Raw genomic sequence first — 10,089 nt, 5'->3', positions numbered from 1 at the left:
CAATTGAACCTTGCCCTAAAGTCCTAGTTTTGGCTTCCTCTTGATGTATTTGCCCATACCAACCCATAATGCATCCCTAGCATTGGTTTATATGGCATATATACATCAAAAACTAATTATCATGCAATATAACCACAATGTCATGTTTCCTTGCATGAAACACAATCCATGTGTGTCAAATCCCTAGGTTTAAGACTTAAGTCCGTCTCTAAACCATTTGGCACACTCCATGGCTCCTCTATACTCCCAAGTAGAATCCACCTGAGATCCATTGGCCATGGGTCCCAACATGACTCTTTGAGCTCCCCCTAGAGCCCTTAACCTTAGCCACCTCCCTAGGTGACTCATCTATTGTGGCTAAACCACAATGATGTCTCTTAGAAGATTTCCTTATCTTCTTGACCTTGGACACATCATCCTTGCTATAGTCATATGCAAACCTAGCATAAGACTTTCCCTTAGCCTTGGATGATCCTCCCTTGCCATGATCATTTTCTACCCTAGCATATGATCTCTCTTTGGCCTTTGAGGTGCTAGATCGGTATCCCAAACCCGATCTATCATTATTGGGTCTTTGACTACACAACACCATATTTAATCCCTTAGATCCAATAGTGAATCTCTTAAGGAATTTCTCCAAATTATCAAGCTTTGACTTCAAAACTTGATTTTCCCTTTCTAGGTTCCTAACCCTAGAGTCAACATGTCCACCTTGGACATTCCTAGACCTACCCTTCCTAGGCATATGTCTCCCCTTCTTGGGATTAATGCCTTGGTTCTCTATTACCTTCTTCTCCTTAGGTAATGGGAATTTTAACTTTCCTAGGTCTATCATGCATAGGTCTCCTAGGGTTATGATCGATATTTACTCTATTCCTATAAAGATATCTAAAACCAAAACTTTTCATTGCTACATAATGATAATCATTATTTTTCCTAGCATGCATGGGAACATAAGAATTTGAATTTGAATTACATTTCAAATTAGGGTATACCTCCCTTACCCTTGAAGCTCCCCCTTAACTTGAGCTCTTCTTCTTTTTCTTCTCTTTCTCCCATTTCTTCAAATGCGCCAATTTCTTGAGCTCTCCCTTCCTTGGGCATTTGGTGTGGTAATGACCCTTCTCTCCACACGTGAAGCATATAATGCACATTTTCTTTCTTTGGGCTTCTTCATTCCTACAACCCTTGTTAGTGTCTAAAATAACTTGATTGGGTTTAGGAGTTACCTTCTTCTTACCCCATGGACACCTACTCTTGTAGTGCCCCTTCTCATTGCAACCGAAGCAAATGATGTGCTCCTTTGACTTTAATTCGGTGGAGGTGCTCACTATGTTGACCTCCAAGATCTCTTCTTCCTCCGTCTTGGATTCTTCTTCAACCCTTGAGGATGTTGACGATGCTTCTTCATCCTCCTTCTCCTCCTCGGAAGTTGAGCATGAGTTAACTTCCGGTTGCTCCTCCTCCTCTTCTTAAGCCATTAAAACCATCTCCTTGGGCTCTACCTCTTCATGTGTAAGCAAAAATTCCTCCCATGGAACTTTCTTTACTTTACTCCACAATTCATGGGCGTTCTCATATTTACCTACACGGCTCATCACGTCATTAGGCAAAATATCAATCAAAACAGATATTACCTTATCATTTGCCTTTGACCGTGTAGTTTGCTCTTCCGTCCAATGTCGTGGTCGGAGCTTCTTTCCCTTCTTGTCCTTCGGGACTTCAAATGGCTCTTTGATCACCATCATGATATCCCAATCCGTGTTGAAGAAGACCTCCATCTTCATCATCCAATATGTGATGTCCCAAAAGCCTCCACCTTCAAACTTTGGCGGTTCTATTAAGTCGGTCATCTTGTGCTTCCTGGCGGTCAGTCCGACGGAGAGCGTCCTTGCTCAGATACCACTTGTTGGAGGATCTTGCGGTCGGCATGAAGGGGGGTTGGATAGACGGCGCCCCCAAATCGATCGCTTTCTACATATTGTTAGTTGTGCAGCGGAATACAAATAATGCAAACACAAATACGAAAGCTAAATACAAATACAAAGAACAAGAAAGAGCAAGCAAACCAACACGCGCCGATTTACGTGGTTCGGAGATAAAGCTCCTACTCCACGACGTGTCTGTAAGGTGGACGATTCCTATCCGTCGGTGGATTACTCCCCGGAAGACCTCCGGCTAGCTCAAACCTCCTTATGGGTGGAGAAACCTCACCACAAACTCACCAAGACCTCTTGGACACAAGGGAAACTCTTGAGCACTTGTAGACTACTAATTAGACCTTAACCAAGTCTAATTTCGTCAACCTGTGCTGGCCATCCCAAGCTCCTCCTTATAGAGCTTGAGGAAATCAGCCTTGCTGATTTGCCCGTTACCAGTCGACTGGTCCTTACACCAGTCGACTGGTGCCAGCCCAACGGCTCTCTCAACGGCTATCTACCAATCGACTGGTCATGACTGGTCACAGGACCAGTTGACAGATCCCAGCCATTTCGGGCACAGAGAGCTTCTGTGCTCACCACCAGTCGACTGATCCCTAGTACCAGTCGACTAGTACAACCCTAAACCTAGGGTTTCCCATCCCGAGTACATTTCTCTCGCACTCGGACCCTCACGACTCACTTGACTCTTCTTCGCAGCTTTGACCTCTTGCCTTCAAGCCTACTTCCTTTGGCTCTCGTTCCTCGGATGCATCCAAGCTCGGGGCTCGTCCCTAATGTCATCCTTCGCGTATGTCTCGAAGTCGCTTCCATTGGCCCTTGTCCTTGCTGCCTTGTCCACGGTCCCTCGGATGCTCCATCCTTCACCGGACCCAAAGCCGTCAACCTAAGTCACATGTGTCACCTGCAGTCCTGCACAACTCAAGTACACATATCAAATAACGAGGGTAAACCTAACTTAAACCCTTTGTCCAAACACCAAAACACATGGTCCCGCGGACCATTGGGATTGCTCCAACAATAACAAGCATATATATTTAGTATCTATTTCTTTAACTTATCAAAGGGTGAGATTTAGCTTGATAAATCAATAGGCCCGATAAGTTGGGAAATGATATTACTTATAGTGTGTGTTGTTGATTATAGAAGGAAACTATGTCCTAGTAATCTAGGTTGAGAATTCTCCCAAGAGGAGCTCATAAGGATTGTCATGTTAAACCCTGCAGGTGGACTTAGTCCGACATGAAAATGAGGTTGAGTGGTACTACTCTTAGAGCTAGATATTAATTAAGTGAGTTGTCAGTAACTTACTTAATTAGTAGACATTTGTTATCTTAAACATAGGGAGACTAACACACTCATGGTAAGAAGGAGCCCATAATATAATTTGGGATTGGTGCGGTAGTGCAACAATAACTCTCTAGTGGAATGAGTTATTTTTGATGAACTTGAGTTGTGTGTTCGGGGCAAACATGGGATACTCAAGCTCATCGGATGGCCAAAACTAATTTCTCCTCTAGGTCCCTGTCGTAGCCTCATTAGTGCCTTATAAACCACTCATTAAAAGCCCTTCTTGGTGTCCAAGAAAGGAGGTCGGCCCATTGCTTGGTGACTAAGCAATGGTCGGCCACCATATCCTTAAGAGGGTCGCCCCTCTTGCTTGGTGACCAAGCAAGTAGGGGTCGGCCATAATAAATTCAAATAGGAGGAGCGTTTTGAATTTTTAAAATCTTCTCTTTGTAGAAAACTATAAGTTTTAAAAGAGAGATTTTAATTTTAAAAACTTTCCTTATTTGAATTAGGTCACATGGTTTAATAGAGAGTTTTAAAAGTTTTAAAACTTTCCCTTTTTAACCATCCTCATGGTTTTAGAAAAAAGGAAGAGAAGTTTTAAAATTAAAATTTTCTATTTTTTGTAACCATGTTAAAAAAAAAAATTTAGAAGAGAAGTTTTAAATTTTAAAACATGGTTTTAATTTTTAAAATTTTCCTTTTTAACATCCACTTTAGGAAAGTGAGCTTGTAAAATATTATAAGAGGATTTCTTCTTGTAAAAGTTTATAAAAAAAATTATTATTCTTTCCTATAAGTGGTCGGCCACCCTTGCTTGGTGCCCAAGCAAGGGGCCGGCCAAATCATCATCCAATCAATCCATGATTTGGTGATTGATTCAATCAAGAGGAAAGAAAAGGAAAAATAAAAAGAAAAAATAAAAACTAGAGGAAGATTTTAATTTTTTTTAAAAATTCTTCCCTTATTTGCCTTGGGCAAGTAATATAAAAGAAAGGGTGAGGATGTCTCATGAGAACACAATTCTTATTCTCTTGGTGGAGTTTCTCTTGGTGGTCGGCCCCTCTCTCCCTCTCTTTTCCCTTTGCTCTCTTTTGCTCCTTGGTGGTGGTGGTGGCCGAATTCTAGAGGAGGAGGAAGAAGGCTTTGGGTGGTGTTCATCTTGGAAGATCGTCGCCCACACGACGTCCAAGGTGAGGCGAGGAATATGGCAGAAGATCTCGAGGTTATTAGCATACAAAGAAAAGGTATAATTAGCAATTGTTTTCCGCATCATGCTAGTTTTTTTTTTTGTATGAATTCCAAACACAAGAGGCATTAGATCTAGTTTTTCAAATTAGTAATTCGTGTTTGTGTTTTTCTTTGTTTTTCAAATTTGTGATTCGATTGTTCTTTTTGGTTAAACCTAGAGTTATATAAGGAAATTAAATATTAGCTTTCCTTAAAAGGTTTTGTCTAGGCGGTGGTGGATGCTCCCATACCCAAGAAGGTCATGTGCTTCATCATGCAGTTCTAGAAGCTAATTTTGGAAATTAATATTTAATTAAATTTATAACATAGGTGGATTTAGATCAATAGTGTTAAGTTTCGCTTGCGATCCAAGTCTAAACCATTAAGAACAGATAAGTTAAATTTGGAATCAATAATGTTAAGTTCCGTTTGCAATTCCTAATTTAACTTCTAAAGAACACAATAGGTTATTTAGGAAAGGTTTGACACTTGTACAAAATTTTTGTACAGTGGAATTGGTACAATTTTCCTAGGACTAACCAACAAAAACAAGGTTAATATCTAAACTCTTACAGTAAAAACATTGCTCACTTCATGCTATCATAAATAGAAAAAGATAGATCTCTGAACATATTAGCACCATAAGTAACAATAAACCACATAAAATTTAGAACAAGTGTGCTAGTATTTTTACATTAAGAGTAAACAATTATGATGTGATGAATGATGTAACTAGAAAATTTTATTAAGTAAAAAGAAATATGAAAAAAGTTAATCTAAACCCAGCACATCCCCCAGACTTAAACTTTTCATTGTCCTAATGAAAACTAGAAATGTAGTGTGGAGGAGGTTTTGAAGGAAGAGAAGTTACCAAGTGATTAGCTCCAAATGGATGAGATATTCATATGTTTGAAGATACTCCTCTATCTAATGCTTACATTCCTCCACAACTTTGAATCCTATAAAAAGAAGATAGATAAGGAAAATTAAATAAAGGATTTGAGTTATTATGAATAAAGAAAAGAAACTAAAAAAAAACTAAAAAACATAGATGAAGACAAGAAATAAGAACTTGGATTGCCTCCCAACAAGCGATTATTTTAGGTCATTGGCTCGACCCCTTATTTGGTTCACTTAAATCGTGATCTTGCCAGAGTGAGATACCTCCAGACTTTTTGTCTAATGGACCAAAATGTGAAGTGAGCTTTCATCGTGGGAAACATATCATGAGAAATTGCTCTCTTCTTCTTCTCCTCCTTGAAGATTTTCATTGGATGTCAGAGAAGGCATAACTGAAGCATCCAGAACAAGAGTGTGGTGATCACAATTAATGTTGAGGCCTTGTTATGAATAAAATTAGGTATAGGCAAAAGTGGGAGTGTTCAACTCTGAATTATCCAGCTATCCACCACTTCCCACTTAGAGGATTGTATACTAATATCAACATTTGCCTCATCTATAATCTCATTATCAATCATGCATGTATTATTAAAATTTATAATAAGAACAAAATCAAAGTTGGTTAAACATTCATCAAAATTCCATTCAATGTCTGGAGTATCTTCAGATATAATATCGCCATACAAATTAGTAGAGGAATCCTATAGAGTGGCAAAATCAAGAATGCTATCAGTTTCATAATCCATCCCCTTCAAAACATCATCCAACTGAGACTTCGAGTTTGGACTTGGCGTATCAACTTGTTGTAGGGATTGGAGAAATAAGATCCCTTGTTACACCAGGAGCTCTTCTAATTCTTGAAATTTGGTCTTCGCCTGACTAGGATCAGGAGTATCTGAGTTTTGAGAGTCCTCCCAGTCAGTAAGCTCATCAAGTTGTAATTGATGTGGTCTACTTGATAGTGAATCATCTAGAAATTCTAATGGACTCTGATTTACTTGAGAGGTTTGCTCAACACTTTATATGTAGTTATAACTAAAATTTTAATGATTCATCCAATCTTGATTGTAGTATTGAGTGTTAGGATGTATACTAAAAGCCTAGTTTTGTATAAATATTATAAGAATCACATTGGTCAAATGTCTACATTTTTGTTAAGTGTAGTTGTCCATTTAATTTATATTAAAGATAACATGGTGTGAGGAGACACACAGAAGATCATGTTATCAGTTCCTTATAAATTATAAATAGTAGCTCACAACCAAGATGGAATGGGACAAGCCATTGGAGTGATTGTAGTGTAATTTGGTATTAGTTTATCTTGACTATAAAATTACACTAGTACACTATGAGTGTATTGAGCATGACCATTTGAGGTAGTTTCTTTTATACTGACTACATAAAAGAACAAAACCTCTGTTATTATGGAAGTGTGTACTCTTAATCATGATATAATAACAGGCACGTATACTTAATACTTATTTCTTTAATTTATCAAAGGGTGTGATTTAGCTCGTTAAATCAATAGGCCTGATAAGTTGGGAAATAATATTATTTATATGGTGTGTTGTTGATTATAGAATGAAACTGTGTCCAAATAATCTAGGTTGATGATGTCCCCTTGAGGAGCTCATAAGGATTGTCATGTAAACCCTGCAGGTGGACTTAGTCCGACATGACAAAAAAGTTGAGTGGTACTACTCTTGGAGCTATATATTAATTAAGTGAGTTGTCAGTAACTCATTTAATTAGTGGGCATTCAATATCTTAAACATAGAGAGATTAATGCGCTCATAATAAGAAGGAGCCCATAATGTAATTTGGGATTGGTGCTGTAGTTCAATAATAACTCTTTAGTGGTATGAGTCATTATTGATGAACTTGAGTTGGGTGTTCAGGGCGAACACAGGAAGTTCATGTAACGACCACCCTTCTTACAACTCTACTACTCTCTAAGGTGACCGTTACTTAACTATTAACTCTACTTAACCGGTGTGATCGAAATCACGAGGAATCCCTACCGAAAAATTTCGGCAGAGTCTCCCCTGTACCGGTGACCAAATTCATCAATACATGCAAATAATAAACCATCAGCCACATGCGGCTGGTATATATACTTCACAACCACGCAGTAATAAGACACAACAACTAAAAACAAACTATTCTAGCAATAGTACATGAATAAAGCTCCAACAGTGGAAACAACCAAACTAACAATGCGGAATAATAAGAAATAACTCTTTAACAATCTCAGTCGACAATAAGCATAAAGTATGACTCAATTCCCCTGATCTCTCCCACAATCCACGCATCACACACCATCCGCACCACCTTGTCGCTTTCCTTGCTAGATCTTTTCCTTTCCTTTATCTGCAGTAAGAGGAAGTGCAATCTATAAGCAAAATTTGCTTAGTAAGCGCTATCTAACTCACAAAAACACGAATATGCATATTTACAGAAAGGACTAGAAACTATATGCTTTAAAAGAAAGTAAAGCATAAATATATCTGCTCATATCAAACTAATAGCAAAGAAAAGCTAAGGAATCTACTCATATAATTCTAATAGCTAATCATGCTGCTCATCTAATAGGTAAACATGAAAAACTACTCATCTACTAGATAAACATGGTAGAATAAAGAACTAAACTTACTGATTTTTAGAACTATATGAAACTTATTTCATTTGTTCTAAACTTAATCTTTAATACTTTATGTTTATGTAAAACTCGTTTTACTTGTTCAAAAACTTATACTTATAATACTTCAAAATAATAATCAACTTTCTTTTTTTGGTCCCAGGCATAGTACCATCTTATGCCCGTTCCCTAATAGGTTGGGGTAGCGAGCCACCAATCCTAAAAGAGCAGACCTCGGTCTACCAGGGCCAAGACCTCGGAATTGGACACCTGGATTTGTTTAACGACAACCTCAGAAGTCAGGTACTAGCCTCTTCTTAAAAGTAAAATACTTATAATCTTATTTACTTCTTCTTTAAATGCCTTGGCATTTTAATAGGCACCTTGTGTGCCAAAAATCCCTAAAGTCTTGACTTTAGGATCTACTTAAGGCCTTGGCCTTTTCTTTCTTTTCTTTATTTTTCTTATACTTTTCTTTATCTTTCTTATGCATCTATGAATGAAACTAACTATGTAACACATAATCATGCATAGAATACAAAAGAAATCTGCACATACAATACTTATCAAAAATTTGCACTAATGCTTAACAGAAATCTGCATACTAGCTTAATAAAAATCTGCATACTAAGCTTATCTAAAATCTGCATACTAAGCTCATCAAAAATCTGTATCTTAATACTTTATAAAATCTACATTGATCAACATGTAAATCTCTTTTCTCATTTTCTAAACTAAACTTCTATTCTGAACTTACTACTTGCATAACTAAATCACCCACATACTTCTCACCTTTAGACTAAACTAACCTCAATAATCGGTACAGGAATTATCTTCCTAAACATAGAACCCAAACTTACATCAAACCAATTTCATCCAAACCTTTCTAAAATAGTTCATAGCTATTTCAGTTAACAGGAGCATATAAGAACTTAAATCCTATTGCTTCACACAAGAACTTCACTCCAACGTGAGGATTTCTAAATCTTCCAAAGCAACTAAACTGTACAGCAAACTCTAATACAATTCAGACTTCACAGAATTCTTCCAAGGCAACTAAACTGTACAGAAAAATATAAACAACCATTCATGTTCTTCTTTGAAACTTATGGCAACAACTTAACATTTCTTCCGAATCTAAACAAATCTGCATTAAGTTTCATAACAGCAAGTATCAAATAAATAAGCCGAAACCTCTACTAATCCCCTGTTCAGTACCCCGGCAAGGAAACCATTGCAACTAGTAAAGGGTTTGCTACTGGAAAACAAAACAAATACCATTCCTCATACTCAGATTTAACAAAAGAAATTCTGGAATTGAAAACTATACTACACAACCAATGGATCAAACACTGTATGCTTAAAAACTAATAACAAAGAAATCTATTCCAGAATCTCTACAAGCTGAAATGCTAAACTACATGCTCATCTGATCAATTTGTTCATTTTCCAAACCTAAACAAATCTGAAATTGAGATTCATGGCAGCAAGCCTCAAGAACAACACTCCTACTGCATACTTCGGCCAAACAAGAAGAAAACAGAATCCGATAGCTACTCTTACTGCAGGTGAAAAGCACTTACCTTCGCGTTCTTGGACTCACATCGGAGAAGAAGCTTCTAGGGCTTCGGCAACACTCCAAATCCGGTGATTCCTCACGTCTACACGCTCTCCTCATCGAGGAGAGCTCGGATCTGTGAAGAACCCGCGGAGAAGGGTGCTCGCCGGCCGCCGGAGACGAGCCCTAGCTCGGCTTCGTGCGGCGTTTTCCGCCTGCACAGATTTGTCGCGCGCATGAGGGAGAAGAGGAAAGGGGAAAAGCTAGGTCACGGGGTAATTAAGTTCTCCCTTTATAATCCAATATTCTGTTATGGCTTAAGACCAATTCCTTATAAATTTGTTTACGAAATACTTGCTTGGTCTTTTGGCTAGCTCGTTTCGCTTAAGACTTGGATCGGGTTGGGGGTTTGCAGGTTCGAACCTCAGCCGAAGCCCCTTTTTTTACTTCTAATTATTTTCTGTTACCAACTATTCTTTAAATACTATTTGTTCCATATATGATTAACAAAACATTTTCAGACCAGTTGGTTG

General features: G+C 38.0%; 1 long non-coding RNA gene across 1 annotated transcript; it reads right to left on the bottom strand.

Moving 5' to 3' along the window:
- Positions 1 to 7,509: 7,509 nt before the first annotated feature.
- LOC121993865 lies at positions 7,510 to 9,846 on the bottom strand. The gene is made up of 2 exons (XR_006115450.1): positions 9,582 to 9,846; positions 7,510 to 7,730 (listed from the first exon to the last, which is right to left on the bottom strand). It is a non-coding gene; the product is annotated as an uncharacterized LOC121993865 (long non-coding RNA).
- Positions 9,847 to 10,089: the final 243 nt, after the last annotated feature.

Source organism: Zingiber officinale, chromosome 6A (genome assembly GCF_018446385.1).
Source record: "Zingiber officinale cultivar Zhangliang chromosome 6A, Zo_v1.1, whole genome shotgun sequence".
Classification (NCBI taxonomy): domain Eukaryota; kingdom Viridiplantae; phylum Streptophyta; class Magnoliopsida; order Zingiberales; family Zingiberaceae; genus Zingiber; species Zingiber officinale.
The sequence above is the reverse complement of the archived record's forward strand: the minus strand, read 5'-3'. Positions and strand labels throughout refer to the sequence as shown.